This window comes from Crotalus tigris, unplaced genomic scaffold, assembly GCF_016545835.1.
Source record: "Crotalus tigris isolate CLP2741 ecotype Arizona unplaced genomic scaffold, ASM1654583v1 scf7180000017800.2534000, whole genome shotgun sequence".
Classification (NCBI taxonomy): Eukaryota; Metazoa; Chordata; class Lepidosauria; order Squamata; family Viperidae; genus Crotalus; species Crotalus tigris.
This window is the reverse complement of record NW_024096645.1, coordinates 321,670-339,699: the sequence shown is the minus strand read 5'-3', so window position 1 is coordinate 339,699 and position 18,030 is coordinate 321,670.

The following is an 18,030-nucleotide window of genomic DNA, read 5'->3' as shown; positions in this document are numbered from 1 at the left end:
AGATGTTGCTCAGTTTATTGAGATGTGCTTTGATTTCTTAGTTTCCCATTAAGTAACAAAGTTGTAGATGAAGTAGCAATAAACCTGCTAGTAAGAGTGCATATAAAGGTGGTGGTCTGCTATCATTATTTTGACAATCTCTTGATAGTGTTTTTTTTGTCTAGGTTTCCCTTTTAAGATGAGTTCTCTTTCATTTTTAATCAGTCGGATCAATGTAACTTTTATGCATTATGGTCACAATTTTAATTAGTACTTATAGAGTTAGTTTACATATCTTGCCAAACTGTGATTTAATTATAGTTTGTTGAATCAGCCATATGGTTCATACAGTACACTAAACCCAGAGTCAAATTGCATTTTTACTTAGTGCGATGTGTGAATTCAAGTACATCAGTAACTTCAAATAATATTCCTAATTAGGGAGGATCATAAATATATTTATTCCTTGCATGTAACTTCATGAAACAGCTGCATTCCTCATCTTGCAAACTGCTTTTTCAGGAAACAACTCAATAGTTGTCTGATGCAAATTCCTGAGTTGTGGCTGGTTTTGGAGCAGTTTACAAAGAGTTAAGGGACTTTCTTGGCATCTTGGAGGCCAGTGCTAAGCCAAGTTCTTAAAACGGCAGTTTAATTTGTTGCCATTAACTTTGCCAAACATATGACCTCACTAAAGTTTTTAGTAACAGCTCTTTTCATTTTGAATACTCCCTGGGGCCTGAAGCAAAGGAATATTTTTGGCTCTTGTGGGCATGGAACATGTTAAAATGTACTCAAATTCTGTGAAAAAAGCAGTGTTTAAGCAATGCCCACTTTCCTTCCTGTCTAGGAGTTTAAACTAAAGCAATGTTGTGGTTAATTTGTAATTATACAGTGCTGTATATTTCTTTCCATATGAAGGATGAAAAAAACCTACATATCAATGATCCAGCATGAGATATACGGTAGTTGCTCTACTCCCATTCTCACAATGACAGTGTAATCTGGTAGTGAAATGAACCCCCATTTTATATTAAGTCTAGTGTTTTCATTCTTTATCTAATTTAGCTTTTACTTTTTCTTACTTTAGCATGAACAAGAATTTAAAATTTATAGCTATAGTTGATGCCTTAGATGATCTTGCTCCCAACTGGTTATGGGAAAAATGCCATTCTGGCTTATCATAGAAAAACATTTTGATGTTCAATGACTAGGCCATCCTTCCTCAACTTGATGTGTAGTTGAAATTCCGGAAGTTATTCCAACATTATTTGGAGGCCATCAAATTGTGGAAAAGTGGAGTAGGCAATACAATTATCACAGTTATAATTACCATAATTTGACTCTTGGCTACAGAACATTGCTTTATAATTAAAGAGAAAGCACTGAGAGATATGTTTGGATTCTTGTTCTATATCCACATAGTCATTGTGAGCACAACTATTTTTAATTTCCATATGCCTCAGTTGCTCATTCTGATAGGGATAACCAGTCATTTTGTACATATGTAATATACATGAACTGGTCTCAGTATATATTTCCAAGAACAGATAAGAATAGCTATTTAAATACAGAGTTCTTGTTAATTTCAGTTTCTCATTTTCTAAGGCAGCCTTAAATTCTGGGTTTAACATAGCCTTTTAAGTTAGAAAAAAATCATTCCTACCATTGTTACTTTAACACTGATAAAATTCTTACTCAAATAAGCATTCTGGGTGAATGATGAATCATACGTGTTTTAAAAATGTGGACTTGCCGAGAAGGAGTAAAAAAATTGACCCAGGCAACTATATCTCTAGTGTGGAAACTCCCTCTGAATGTAAACCTTCAATATGGGATTAGATTTATAACAAATATGCTTGCCCAGAATACTTATAGAGACAAACATTACCAAAGATGGAGGCAGGATTAAGGTTCATTTTGAACAGATCCTAGACAGAGTGCTAAGCAACACTGGAAGTAGCTGGACCTGATTTCCATTTTATTCTCTTACGGTAGGGGTGTCAAACTGCCGGCCTGTGTTCTGGTTTCATCATACGAAGGCTGTGCCCACCCCAGCTCCGGCAATGCAAAAAGTGATACGTCGCAACACATCATGTGATACAATGAGTTTGACACCTATGCCTTATGGCATTCTGCAGCAATAATGTGCCAGAGAAAATTAACATAGGCATAATCAGCTGCCTAGCTGCTTAGAGCAGGAAGACTGGATTTGGTATTTACTACTGGGACTCCTCTGGGTTGTTCACTCTCAACAGAGATCTACCTAACATTGAACATGTTATTCTGCAAATTTAAGTTAGAAGGTTAAATTGCTCCACCAGATTCTGTTTCAATCTGTAGTTTTTAAACTCAGAGAAGAATGTTCCCCTCCTAGCATCTGCTTAAAATCTTCTTTCTGGGCCGTTACAGCAGAGAAAATAAATCTGCATCAGTTCAAGAGATTGGGTCCACACATAACTGCATGTGCAGTTGATTAGTTTCCATTGCTAACAATAAACTTGGAATGCTTACTTCATTCTCACAAAAGAGCAGATTTAAGTCCCTTTTTCTTGATTGTGCCATTCTGCCCTTGCACCCTTTCTTCTTTAGTTTCTCCACTGTGGCAAAGAGCCACCGTAATAATTTCCCCACATAAATGGTTTATATGTGTAGTTCGACCACTGAAAGAGTTAACGGAGTAACTGCAGTGTGGGTTGCTTGAATGAAGTTCAGCATTGCTTCACTTCCCTTTTGCACTCCCTCGGTGAGTATTTTTTTAACAGCTGTCTGGGATCTATTCCATTCAGACTTCCCCTAGTGTGGGCCTATGAAAACATGCAGTCTCGTACTCTCAGTAAAGTTTCCATTGTCACACCCTTTACGGGAAAGAAAAGGAAAAGAATCTAGAATGCTTCCATTTAATATGTAGAATATCTTCTGCTTATCCTAGTTGAAGGAAGGAAGGGCAAACCTATCATTGTCTGATGCACAGAACCCCCCACAACAGGGGTCCCCAACCCCCAGGCTGCGGCCCGGAACTAGGCTGTGGCCTTTTTGGAACTGGGCTGTGCGACACGTGGGCTGGTGTGCATGCATGTACAGCTCAACTCTTGCACATGCAGCTCTATTTGCGCGAGTGGCGGGCCAGTATGCATGTGCATGCAATCGCAGCTCAACTTGCATGCGTGGCCTGGTTCCCCTCTCCCTTCCCCCCAGCCTGGCTGCTGCTCCACAATACTTGAACGTCTTTGCTATTGAACTGCTTAGTTGCAAATGGCTCTTGAAATACAAACAAAGGAAATACGAACAACTTATAGCATTAAAGCAGAATTTTTCCTATTTTCTTTTGTAATGTTAAATGTAAACATGTAATGTAAATGTACCCAGCAATATTTTTAAGAGAATATGAGGGTAACCAGCAGCAAGGTAGATGGACTCAGTTACAGTGGTGATGGGTGCATTTTTCGAATACCTGAAGGACCTGGGTAGGGATTGTCTTAGAGACAGATTGTCATGGAGAATAGCTATGTGGTTGCTAAAAAAATGACACTGATTTAATGGTAAATAATCAGCAACAGTCTACTGATTGCTACTAGTCTGCCAGCAGTCTGCAGTTTTCTCTTCCAGGCTGCTGATACACTAGTGATGTCAAAACTTCCATTTGCCTTCATTTGTGATTCTCAGTAATTTACTGTCAGGATCATATTCCGAACTATAACATGAAAAGCACTGGCCCCTTGCGGCTGAAAAAAATGAATTATTAACACGGTCATATAATAAATGTATTACAGAAACCTTCAGCAACAATTTAGCATGGATCCCAGTTAAATTATCAGCTGGAAGAGCAGAGCTTTTTGAAGCATGTGGGGGAGAAACACTACCAAATTCAGATTTTATGCAGTCTGAGGAAAAGACAGCCTTTTCTTGTTATTGCCTCTTAATAAAAAGAATGTTCCCCCACCAATAGCTACCACCAATCTCTTAGTTTGGACTGGTAACTATTCTGCACCACAGAGATGGTAGATGTGTGGGAAGTTAAAAAGTGTTCTGTTGTCAGGTTGCTTTTTTCTGCCATCCAGCCTCAGCAAACTAGAGACTAATACAAATGTTTTTTTCAGGGATGGGTGAAAGCTTGTGGAGGGCAGGAGAGAGCGAGCAGTGGGAATGGTGGGAAGCCCTAGCATTGTTATACTACTATCCTTTGATTTGAGAGGTGGTTCATTTGCCCCCTATTTTGGCAACTACTCTTCACTTGAAAGAAGAAATTAATCTTCCATGGCTAGCAACACTCTAATCCAGTGATGGTGAATCTTTTAGAGACCGAGTGCCCAAACTGCAACCCAAAACCCACTTATGCATCGTCGGGTGCTGGGTGGGTGTGGCCCATTGGTTGGGTGTGGCCCATTGGGTGGGTACAGCTGCGGTGATAACGGCAGACTGGGTGGGACTAAAAAGTTCAATCAATCAATTCCAACTTTGCAAGATCTTTTTCCCCGCAAGAAGTTGAAATTGACTGATTGATTGAACTTTTTTTTTTTGCACACAGTGGAGGCCTAAAGTGGAAAGGTTTTTATAAAACCCAGCTGAAGACCTAGGACTGGGGCTACGGCGCGTGTGCCCACAAAGAGGACTCTGAGTGCCGCCTCTGGCACCCGTGCCATAGGTTCGCCACAACTGCTCTAATCTATATACATACTCATACAGACCTTTGGGTTTGAGATACACTCCTTGATACTTCCTTGCCACCATGTTCTGTTTGAAATGTTGAATACAATGGTGCAGAGACATCTTCAGCACCTTTTCTTAAAAGATCACAACCTACTACTTGACAAGATAGAAAAATGTGGGGTAGACAGAACCACCACCAGATGGATCCGTAGCTGGCTGACCGGCCGTACTCAGCGAGCGGTCCTCAATGGAACTGCATCTATATGGAGGGAAGTGTGTAGTGGGGTGCCCCAGGGCTCTGTTCTGGGCCCAGTACTCTTCAACATCTTCATCAACGATTTGGATGAAGGGATAGATGGGGAACTCATCAAATTTGCAGATGACACCAAGCTGGCAGGAATAGCCAACACTCCAGAAGACAGGCTTCAGGTACAGAAGGATCTGGACAGACTTGAACACTGGGCACTAACTAACAAAATGAAATTCAATGGTGAAAAAAGCAAGGTTCTACATTTAGGCAAGAAAAACCAAATGCACAAGTACAGCATAGGTGGCACCATGCTCAATAGTAGTAACTGTGAGAGGGACCTCGGAGTCCTAGTAGACAATCAGTTAAATATGAGCCAGCAGTGTGCGGCAGCTGCCAAAAAGGCCAACACAGTACTAGGCTGCATTAACAGAGGGATAGAATCAAGATCACGCGAAGTATTAATACCACTCTTCAATGCCTTGGTAAGGCCACACTTGGAATACTGCATCCAGTTTTGGTCACCACGATGTAAAAAAGATGTTGAGACTCTAGAAAGAGTACAGAGAAGAGCAACAAAGATGATTAGGGGACTGGAGGCTAAAACATATAAGGAACGGTTGCTAGAATTGGGTATGTCTAGTTTAACGAAGAGAAGGACAAGGGGGGACATGATAGCAGTATTCCAATATCTCAGGGGCTGCCATAAAGAAGAGGGAATTAAGCTATTTTCCAAAGCACCTGAAGGCAGGACAAGAAGCAACGGGTGGAAACTAATCAAGGAGAGAAGCAACCTAGAACTAAGGAGAAACTTCCTGACAGTGAGAACAATTAATCAGTGGAACAGCCTTGCCTCCAGAAGCAGTAAATGCTCCAACACTGGAAGTTTTTAAGAAGAGACTGGACAGCCATTTGTCCGAAATGGTGTAGGGTTTCCTGCCCAAGCAGGGGGTTGGACTAGATGACCTCCAAGGTCCCTTCCAACTTTACTATTATTATTATTATTATCCTCAATCATCGCACAGTCAGCCAGATGTTCAGACTGGATTTGGTATTTTGTCTACCTATCGAGTCCTTACCCAGGACCTGGGATAGGCAGATGTGGATGTTTGATGGTATTACAGGTATCGTCGCAGGATGGAAGCAGTTCCTAGTAAGGCCGCCTTTTGCAATTGACTAATAGCAAATTTGTCAATGCCAATGGTGTTCAAGTGGTGCTCCAGTTGTTTTGGGATTGCACCCAAGGAGCCTATGACTATTGGTACTACCCTTGCTTGCTTTTGCCACAGTCTTTCTATTTCTATTTGTAGGTCTTTGTATTTTGTTATCTTCTCCAGTTCTTTCTCTTCTATTCTGCTGTCTCCAGGCACTGCCACGTCCACTATCCAGACTTTTTTGTCTTTCTTATCGACAATTGTTAAGTCTGGGGTGTTATGTTGCAGGTGCTTGTCTGTTTGAATTCTGAAGTCCCAGAGCAGTTTAATTTTATCATTTTCTATGACTTTCTCTATTTTATGATCCCACCAGTTTTTGCTTACAGGCAAATGATATTTTTTGCAGATCTTCCAATGCACCATTGTTGCTACTTTGTCATGTCGCTGCTTGTAGTCAGTCTGTGCAATCTTCTTGCAACAGCTTACCAGTGGTCCACTGTTTCTTCAGCTTCTTTGCATAGGCGGCACTTACTGTCTGTTGCTGTCTTCTCAATTTTGACTTTGTATGCATTTGTCCTTAAGGCTTGGTCTTGTGCAGCCAGAATTAGTCCCTCGGTCTCTTTCTTCAATTTTCCTGCTCTTAGCCATTGCCAGGTTTTATTATTATCTGCTTTCCCAGCTATTTTTTTCATGTATTGGCCATGTAGTGCTTTGTCTTCCCATGCCTCTATTCTGTTCTTCATTTGGTCTTTCTTGTAGGCCAGTTTGGTCTCTCCAGTAGTTAGTAAGCCTTCCTGATATACTAATTTCAGTGCATCTTCATCATTGTTCTTCAGATATTCTTCCAAAGCCATTTTTTCTTCTTCAACCATCTGATGTACTTGTAGCATTCCACGCCCACCTATTTGCCTTGGTAGATAAAGTCTATCAATGTCACTGCGTGGATGAAGGGCATGATTCATTGTCATTATTTTTCTGGTCTGCCTATCCATTGCTTTTAGTTCTGCTTGAGTCCAGTCCACTATTCCAGCTGTGTATCTAATGACTGGGATTGCCCAGGTGTTGATTGCCTTTATGGTATTTCCTCCATTGAGTTTGGATTTTAAGATCTTCTTCACTCTCTTGATGTATTCACCTCTAATCTTTTTCTTGACTTCAGTGTGCTTGATGTTGTCAGCTTGAAGGATACCCAAGTATTTGTAGTACTCTTCCTCATCCAGACTCTTAATGTTATTTTCGTGGGGCATCTTGATTCCTTCAGTTTTCACTATTTTTCCTTGTTTGATAGTAAGTGTGGCACATTTGTCCAAGCCAAACTCCATTACAATATCTTGGCTATATATACGGACAGTGTTGAGCAGCGATTCTATTTCAGATGATGTTTTTCCATACAGCTTCAGATCATCCATGTAAAGGAGGTGGGATAGTCTGGCAGATGTTTTTGATGTTTGATAGCCATGTCCTGAGTTATTCAGTATTGTTGACAGAGGAAACAGTGCAATAACAAATAGTAATGGTGATAATGAATCTCCTTGAAATATTCCTCTCTTGATATTAACCTCTCCCAGCCTCTCACCATTGATCTGCAACTGTGTCTTCCATTGTGCCATCGATCTTTGCACAAATTTTCTGATGTTTCTACTGACTCCTGTTATTTCTAGGCACTTGATTATCCATCATGTGGCAGAGAGTCAAATGCCTTTTTGTAGTCAATCCATGCCACATTCAGGTTGGTCTTCCTTCTCTTGCAGTTTTCCAAGATCATTTTGTCTATTAGGAGTTGATCTTTTGTTCCTCTGCTATTGGGGCGGTTTCCTTTCTGCTCAGGTGGAAAGAGATTGTTTTCAACTAGATGCTGTTGTACTGCATCAGCTACCACACCAGTTAGTAATTTGAAAGTTGTTGGTAAGCAGGTAATTGGCCTGTAGTTACCTGGTGTTGCCCCTCTTGCTGGATTTTTCATTATTAGGTAGGTTTTCCCAGTTGTTAGCCACTTTTCAATTTCTCCTCCTTGTAGTATATTGTTGAACTGCTTGGCAATGAGTGGGTGTATAACAGTTAGATGTTTCAACCAAAACCCATGCAGTTCATCTTCACCTGGTGCTGACCAATTTTTGATTTTCTTTGCTCTTTTTTCTACCATTTTTGTTGTTATTACTAGTTCTTTCATTTCAACTTCTGTTTTATTTGCATCCACCTCTTTTAACCAAGCCGCATCCTTGTTGTATTTCTTTGGGTTATCCCATATCTGCTTCCAGAACTGCACTGTTTCTTCCTTGTCAGGTACTGACTGATTCCTTGCAGTTTCTCCATTGATGGATTGGTAGAAACGTTTCTGATTGGATTGAAATTGGAGGTTCTGCCTATAGTTTGCAATTCGAGCTTCATATCTACTGATTTTCCTGGCTATAGCTGTTATTTGTTGCTTTATTATTTCCAGTGCTTCCTTGATCTTCCTTGTTTCTAAGTGGTATTTCTTGATTAGGTATTCTTTGGTCTTCTTGTTCTTCAGCTTCTTTTCTTTCATCTGTTCTAGCTTGCTTGCATGTGATCTTAACTTGCTGATATTATTATTATTATTATTATTATTATTATTATTATTATTATTATTATTATTATTATTATTATTATTATTATTCCTGATGTGTCTATCCCTGCCCATAAAACAAGCTCAATATGAGCAATCTGGTCTAAGTCAGATTTATGAGAGGAAAACTTAACAAAGATGATTGCGATTTGTTAGCAGAGCCATTTCCAATGCTGAATTTGTTAGGGCAGAAGTTCAATGGCTGAGCTTAATGTCATTCATCAAGTTCCAGTGTAAAGAAGGGGCCGATTGACTAGACTTAGGATTCCCGAAGGTGCTTTTTCAGGAGACAATTGGAATTCCTTGTTTTTCATTGAAGACTTTTCACTTCTCATCCAAGAAGCTTCTTCAGCTCTGGCTAGATCAGCGGTTCTCAAACTTTGTGTGACGGTGACCCCCGTCACACGGATGCGGCACGCATGCGCGGCACCACCCCCTGAGGGGGAAAAATGGTGGATCATGTTGTTTAGCGACCCCCGTAAAATGGTCGTTCAACCCCAAATGGGGTCGTGACCCATAGGTTGAGAACCACTGGGCTAGATGGTTGGAAATGGAAGGTTTTATAGCAGGGATAGGCAACCTTGGCTCTTTTATGACTCGTGGACTTCAACTCCCAGTATTCCTGAGCCAGCTATGCTGGCTCAGGAATACTGGGAGTTGAAGTCCACGAATCATAAAAGAGCCAAGGTTGCCTACCCCTGTTTTATAGGATCCAGTCAGAGCTGAGGAATCTTCTTGGATGAGAAGTGAAATGACTTCAAAAAAACAACAACAAGGAAGTCCAGTTGCCTCCTGAAAAAGCACCTTTGGGACAACCATGACCTGGATATCTGAGAATCTCCATAGACATTTAGCTATGCACTTAGGGATGGGCACCCTTTGAATGGTGCGGGAGTATGGACGGATTTCCAGAGAACACTGCAGACTACAGGAACCATTTGCACTTCAGTTTGAGAGGCAGACAACACAGACTCATCCCCAACAGCCCGTGCCTGTCTTCAACAGTGAAAGGACACGGCAGAAAACACAGGGCAGCCAAGAGGGCTCTACAAACATTTGCACTACTCGGCTGCTCCTGAGGACACAGATAAACCTCCAAACGGCCTCAACAACTCTAAAAGAATGCAAATGACCATCTGTCTGCAGGGAATATACCGTACTTTCCAGCGTATAAGATGACTTTTGAGAGTGTTGAAATCGGCGCCAAAGTCTTATACGCCGGAAATAATGGTAGTTTCTGGCGTATAAGATGACTTTCTAGGCATGTGACTCAACGTCGAAGTTGGGGGTCGTCTTATATGCCGGGTCGCCCTATAAGCCGGAATATACGGTAAATCCTTTCATTCCCCACCATCCAGTCAGAGCTGAAGAAGCTTCTTGGATAAGAAGCAAAAAGTCTTCGAAGAAAAAATCCAAGAAGGTCCGGTTGCTCCTGCAAAAGCACCTTTGGGACAACCATGACCTGGATGACTGAGAATCTCCACAGACTTCTTGGACTTAGGACTGTTGCTTCTAGGTACCCACACGGGACTATAATACAAACCACTCAGTCTCTGTCGATCAGAGTAAAAGTTCAGGCCATACTTGTTCCAATTGATGCTCCGTATTCTTAAAAGTTATATACATTATTCTTACTTCCCTGTTAGGAAAAGCGCATCTGCTGATCTTTTAAAAAACAACAACATATAATTGGTTTATAATTCTTGGCTGTGGAAACTACATAAAAGCAAAATAAAATAAAAATAAATGGAAAATGGTGATCTCTCCCATTCTGGAGGAGCTCCGGGGACTGTAAAAATTCTCAGGTTTTCTGACGCTGAAACTTCAAAAGTAGTTTTGGCTCTTTAGAATTGGGCAATTATAATATTAACTGATTTATCTGACTTTTAAATAACTTATAAAACGATCACTCTATTGACAGTTGACATAGAATGTTTTTTTTTAATTGAGAGAGGCTTGGGAGCCAGCAGCAATTTTGGATAATTCAGGAAATATGAACTGTAACACAGGTAGTCCTTGACTTACAACAATTCATTTAATAACTGTTCAAAGTTACAATGGCACTTAAAAAAATGACTTATGAGTGTTTTTCACATTTACAGCCATTGCGGCATCCCCCTGGTCATTTGATCAAAATTCAGAGGCTTGGCAAGTGGTTCATATTTATGACAGTCGCAGTGTCCCAGGGTCATGACATCAGCTTTTACAAGCAAAATCAATGGGGAAGTCAGATTCACTTAACAACCATGTGACTAACTTAACACCTGCAGTGATTCCCTTAACAACCAACTGTGGTAAGAAAGGTCGTAAAATGTTTCACTTAGCAACATCAGTTTTGGGCTCAATTGTGGTTGTAACGCAAGGACTACTTGTAATACAATTTTAGAGGATGGGAACTCTGTCTTACCCAAGTAGAGCTTCTTGAGGTAAAGCTGTCACTGCATAAGTACTGTGGGTCAAAGAAAGTCTAGAAACAATATGCGGAACTGCACATTTTCTTATGCCTATAGAAAATTTTGCAGTATGCTAAACCACAAATCTTTGTTTTCCAAATATGAGTAATTCTAATCACATTGTGTTGTAGTGTGTTGTATGAATCTGTCTACCAGGGTAAATTATGACATGACTTGTTATTTTTGGCTAAGCATGTTTTATGAACACAGCTAATATAGTTGGCTAACCATAGTTTACAAGCTTAATGTATTGCCCAAACAAAACTATTATATAAATTGCTAATAAGTTTATCTGACGGGTGTTCAACTTGCCTTGAAAACATTTTCTTTTAGAAAATAAAAATTGTTCAGGTAATGATTATTTAAATTATATGTTGCCTCCAGTTATCCTATAATAATGTAGAGATAAGATGCTTTGTTGTTATGCCTTGCTATTGCTAAACAGCATTTTGCTGCCTTATCAAAGCAATATGTACATGAATAAGTATGTGCACATATATGTACCTATAAAACACATGAAAATAAATATCCAAAGCATGACTTCAACATAAACTTTAGGCAATTGAAACAGCATCTGTGGGAGGAAGGCTACAATGTGAAAACATAATAGAAACGGCAGACCACACTAATTGGGGAAGAGTATTTCAAAATGTTGGGGCCACCATAAAAATGGCCCAAGCTCTGGGAGCTTCCGGTACGCAGTGGCGTGATGGCGGCTACTTTGTAGCCGTCCAGCTGGGAAGGTGTCAGATCCGCGGAGCACAGTGCGCATCAGCTGGCCCGCGGTTCGGAATCCCCTTCCCGGGCAAAGGGAAGGGGCAGAGAACGCAGGAGTAGAGGTAGAACCTCTGAACCCTCTCTGGATTTTTTCCTTGAGGGGGTGGAAGGAGCGTTCCCTCGGAGCTCCTGCCTATCTCCGCCTCCCAGCTGTTTTTGCTTCTTCGGGAGCAAAAGGAACCGCCGCTTCTATCTCCGCGGTTAAAGAGTCTCAGTGAGTAACTTTTGAAGCGGACAGAGCGGTTTAAAGGATTTCTTTTTATAGTTTAGTATTTTACTTTCCTTTTCTAGTTAGTTTTGGTTGCTTCTCCTTTGTTCTTTTTTGCTGGCACGGAGAAAGAAATTAAGATGGCGTTTTGAAAGTGCTTGGCTTTTTTTTTTCCTTTGTCTCTTTGTTCTTACTTTTTTGGAAGGTATTGGACTTAAATGATTGGTTTGACTTTCTCTTTCTGAGTTTTGGACTTTTTCCTTGATTTTTTTTCTCTTTTTTGGAATTCTAAGGATTATAATATCTTTGTTCTTTTTAATTCTTATTTCCCTTTTCCCTTTTCTTGGGAAGAAGGGAAGAGAGAACTTTGTTTTAAAAAAATGGCTTCAAAGAGACAACCGCCTTCTATACTATCTAAGGTGGTTTCCTCTCCCACAACCTTAACTGTACAACAACAACAACTTAAACCTGTACCACCGACACAGCCTCCACCCTCCCCTCCTTTGCCAGGCCTGTCTGCACAAGAGATTAAAGACATAATGGGAAATGCTATATCCCAAATTAGAGATGAAATGAAGCAGCTTGTTGTACAGATTAAATCTGAAAGTAAAGAGGAAATGAAGGAAATGAGGGAGTTATTAGAGGACAATAATACTATTTTGAGGCAAGACATAGTTACAGCCTTATCAGGTCTGGCCTCTGTGGTGGCGAAGCTGGACTCGAGAGTGGAGGAAGTCGCAGATAAAGTTGATTTTTTGGAGGATAAATTTCAAGATATGGAAAGGAAGATGGAGATTTCACAAGAGGATATCCTTATGTCCCAGTATAGAGAAATGGAATACGCCCTGAGAATCAGGGGTCTGAAGGAGGACATGAATCAAGATCTGACAGAGATGGTGCTTAGTGATTTAGCTGTTGCTCTGAATATGGATAAAGAGGAATTACGCAGAGAAGTGGAAAAAATTTACAGAGTTAATTCTTGGATTGCGAAGCAGAAGAATTTGCCTAGAAATGTGGTGATTTATTTTACAAAGAAGTCTCTGCGTAATGAAATCATACAAGCTTTCTATAATAAGAGATTCCAGATTGCGGCCCAAGATGTCATTATCTTAAAGGAAATCCCATCTAAAATTTTAAGAAGCAGGAAAGATTTTGCTTTCTTAGCCAATGAGTTTAAAGCCAGATTGATGCCATTTAGATGGGAGATCCCGATGGGTATCGCTCTGAGCCATGCGGGGATGCGTTACAGGTTGAATACGGTTGCTAAAGCTAAAGAGTTTTATAACACGGTCCTGGGTGCAGGCTCAGCTTCATCTGTTCAGAAACCCTTGAGTGGTAAAGAGTTGGAACAGCAATCTGAAGCATTAGGTCTGATCTCTGCTGGGAAGTCCCAAGTTGAATGACAACGCCAAATAGAGGTTAAAGAGCAGAGGATGACCCATGCAGCACATAGACGCAAGGAAAAGGAGCAACAAAAGAAAGAAATTAAAGAATCTTCTTCGGAAAGCGCCTCATTGCCGGTGGGAGGAGCAAGACCCAAGAGTTCTGCAACATATACAGCAATGGCAGATCTCCAGGCAGTCTTCTCCAGGCTCCTGGTCAAGGGAGATGGCAAAGTTCCTGACCTGGAATGCTAACGGTCTTAACTCCCCTCAGAAAAGAAAGAAAATCTTTCACTATTTAAAGCAACACAATAATGATGTTATCTGCTTACAGGAAACTCATATTTTACTCAAAGATCAAAAATATTTAGTTAACGCCCATCTGGGATCTCATTTTGTATCTCCTGCTCCTGGGAAAAAGGGGGGAGTGGTTATTTATGTTAAGCAAAATTTACCAGCTTGTCTGGTAGAATCAGATCCCCAAGGAAGATATGTAATGATTGAACTTGGTTTATATGGTAAGAAAATACTTATAGTGGGACTTTATGCGCCAAACCAGCAACAGGAACAATTTTACAGATTGTTACATCAGAAAATAACTTTGCTGGATTATAGATCCATGATATTAATGGGTGACTGGAATGGTGTCTTAGATATACAAAGGGATAAGAAAGGTTCTTCTCCTCTTTTTAAACAGGCCAAATTACCTAAAGCCTTTTTTGATATGAAAGAGGACTGGGAATTAAAGGATTATTGGCGTTAACGTAACCAAGAGGAGAGAGACTTCACTTTCTTCTCAGATAGACATCAATCTTTTTCAAGAATTGATTTTTTTTTTATTACAACGGATTTATATAATAGAGTAAAGAATGTAAAGATTTTTCCTAGATCGCTGACGGATCATAGTCCAGTTTGGATGGAGTTGATTCAAGAAAAAGAGGAGAGAAGATCCTGGAGGGTGAATGAGAACTTATTCAGACAAGAAAAGAATGTTCAAAAGTTAAAGGAGTGTTTAAAGGATTATTTTGCTTTGAATATGTATAAGGGGACTTCAATGTCAATGGTATGGGATGCAGGTAAAGCATTTATGCGTGGGATCTTGATAAAAATGAATAACTTTCATAGACAAAAGCAGACTCAGAAACGTAAAGAATTGGAAGACGAGATTAAATTAAAAGAAAAGCTTTTGATTTTAACTCCTTCAGATGAAAGGATTAAAAAATCTATAAAGTTGCTAAGAACACAATTTAATATGTTGATGGCGGATCAATCCGCAACTAACTTATTGTTTATGAAACAAAATACATTTTGTAATGCTAATAAACCAGGGAGATGGTTGGCTTATCAATTAAGAAAGAAACAGAGACAGAGAATAATAGATAAAATAAACTATAAGGGTAAACTAGTGTATCAGAAAGAATTGATTAAGAAATCTTTTTTAGATTATTATCAAAAATTATATAAATCTACTAATGTGCAAACTGTAGATATAAATAAATATTTAAGTGAGGCCAACTTCCCCAAATTGACAGAGGACCAGAAATATGAAATTAATGGCTTAATTACCAAGGAGGAAATTGCGATAGCAATTAAACAACTGAAATCAGGGAAAGCACCGGGTACGGATGGGTTGACATCTGTTTATTACAAAACTCTAATGGAAGAGATGATTCAACCATTAGGTGATCTTTTTAATAATATTTTACAGGGCTCAGAGATTCCTCCTTCATGGCGCAGTGCTTTTATATCCTTGATTCCAAAAGAGGATCAAGACCTTACTTTACCAAAGAACTACAGACCTATATCTCTCTTAAATGTTGACTATAAGATATTTGCAAAAATTTTAGCTAATAGGCTTATGAGGGTTGTGCATCATCTGGTACATAAGGACCAATCTGGTTTTATAACTGGTAGGTATATGAAAAACAATGCTAGACAAATTATTAATTTATTAGAATATCTAGATAAGAATAACCAAGTTTCTGCAGGGCTGATATTTTTAGATGCTGAAAAAGCTTTTGATCAATTGAATTGGTATTTTATGTTAAGAGCAATTGAAGAGATGAATTTTGGTGAAAAGATATTACAAGCTCTTATGGCAATATACCAAAAACAAACGGCACAACTTATTGTTAATGGAGGCTTGTCAGAGGTTTTTACAATAGAGAAAGGGACTAGACAGGGATGTCCATTATCACCGTTGTTGTTTATTTTAACATTGGAAATTTTGTTGACTAAAATTCGAGAGTCGCAGGAAATAAACGGAATAGAAGTTAACAAAAAAGAATATAAGTTAAGAGCTTTTGCAGATGACTTGGTGGTTACTTTGTCGCAACCTACTTATTCTGTAGTAAAGTTATTACAGTTGATTTATCAATATGGTTTGGTTTCGGGTTTTAAGATTAATGTTAATAAGACTAAAATCCTACCTAAAAATATGACTATTCGGGAAAAGCAGATTCTGGCTAACTTGACTGGTTTTGAAATTGTTAATAAGGTAAAATATTTGGGGGTGATTTTATCTGTTTCTAATGCAAAATTGTTTAAGAATAACTATGAAAGGTTGTGGGTTAGAGTACAGAAAGACTTGAGGAATTGGGAGAAGTTGCAATTATCTCTCATGGGAAGAATTGCAGTGATTAAAATGAATGTTCTACCCAAGTTCCTTTTTCTGTTTCAAATGTTACCGATTTTGAAGAATGAGATTAATTTAAGGGAATGGCAGAAAGGTATTAATAAATTTATTTGGGCAGGGAAAAAACCAAGGGTAAAGTTTAAAATCATGCAAGACTCCCGTGAGAGAGGTGGACTCAAGGTACCGAATTTGAAATTATACTATGATGCTGCGGTTTTAACATTAATTAGCGATTGGGTAAATTTAACAAATTTGGAGATACTCCATCTGGAGGGATGGGATTTACTTTTTGGTTGGTATGCCTATTTAATATTCAATAAGAAGGTGGATCGGGTTTTTAAATCTCATATTATAAGAATCTCTTTACTTAGGGTTTGGAGAAAATATTATAAGAGTGACTTTAAAATACCATTATGGGCTATACCTTGGCATGCGATAGAGGGGATAAAAAGAGGTGTCAGAATGGATACGGTGTCTTATACACAGTTACTCAGATGGGATGGACAAAACTGGCAGTTAAAACTATTGGAAGAGTTAGTATATGAAAATATTACTTATTCTTGGTTTCAATATAGACAATTAGCAGATAGATGGAAGATGGATCGTAAGGTGGGTTTTCTCAGAGAAGATGAAAATCTTATTAAGCAAGTAAAGGACCAAAGACAAAGTCATATTAAGAGAATTTATGGGGTTCTAGTGGAATTGGATTCAGAAACAGAATTAATTAAAGATTGTATGATTAAATGGGCGCAGAATTTTGGTGAACCAGTTCTACTGGATACCTGGGAAATTATTTGGGTGAGAAATGTTAAATTTACACAAGCACAGAATCTAAGGGAGAATTTTTATAAAATGTTTTATAGATGGCACCTTGATCCACAAAAAATGTCTCTTATGTACCCTGACCTACAGCCTAAATGTTGGAGATGTGGTTGTTTGGATGCCACCTACTATCATATTTGGTGGTCGTGCAGAAATATAAAAGCTTTTTGGATTAAGATATGGTGGAATATTCAGAGAATTTTCAGAAAGAGGGTAAAATTTACTCCACAATTATTTTTGTTAGGTATAGTTACTGATTGTGATGCAAAGGAGGTTATATTGATGTTGAATTTGATTACAGCTGCAAGGCTGTTAGTAGGACAATATTGGAAGAAGGAATCTTTGCCTACTTTGCAGGAATGGTTTCTTAAAGTATCTTATCTGGCGGAAATGGCAAAGATTTCGACTTTCCTAAAAGAACAATCGCAAGAGAAATTTCTTGCTGTTTGGGATAAATGGATAAAGTTTATACAATTTAAATTGGATATAAAAAAATATCATTTAGCCTTTTTATAACTCTTATTTATATATATATATATATATATATATATATATATTAGTGTTATATTCTTTTTTTTATATAATCTGTTTAACTTTTTTTAATTAAGCCTATATTCTGCTCTGGGAAGCTCCGGGGGGGGGGAGGGAGTGGGTGTTTTGGGGAAGGGTTGTTTTGCTTTGTTTTGTTTTGTTTTGTTTTTCTTTTTTATGCTGTTGTTGTATTGCCATTTTTTTTTGTTTTTCTGTAAAAATTTATAAAAATTTTCAATAAAAAAAAAATGGCCCAAGCTCTGCTAGATTTGTGATGGGCCTCTTTCTGAAGTAGCACATTCAGAAGGTCTACTGTATGTCTATACATGCATCTAGGAACACAAAATCAGATGATTTCTGGCAGATTTTTCTGCCAAAGTGTCAACCCTATCAGGGGGATGGTCAAGGTCAAGAAACAGACAGGAGGAGGATTCCAGGAATGCTAATTAATCATTGTGCATACCTTAACAAAATCTAGAAAGCCCAACCCAAACTTTTACTGCCCCCATTCAAGGACAACAAGGTCAAGGTGGGCCCTATTCTGAAATTTTTTCTTATGCCTTCTGCTTTCCCAGAGTTGAGCAACTGTCTTCTCTCCCTCCTCC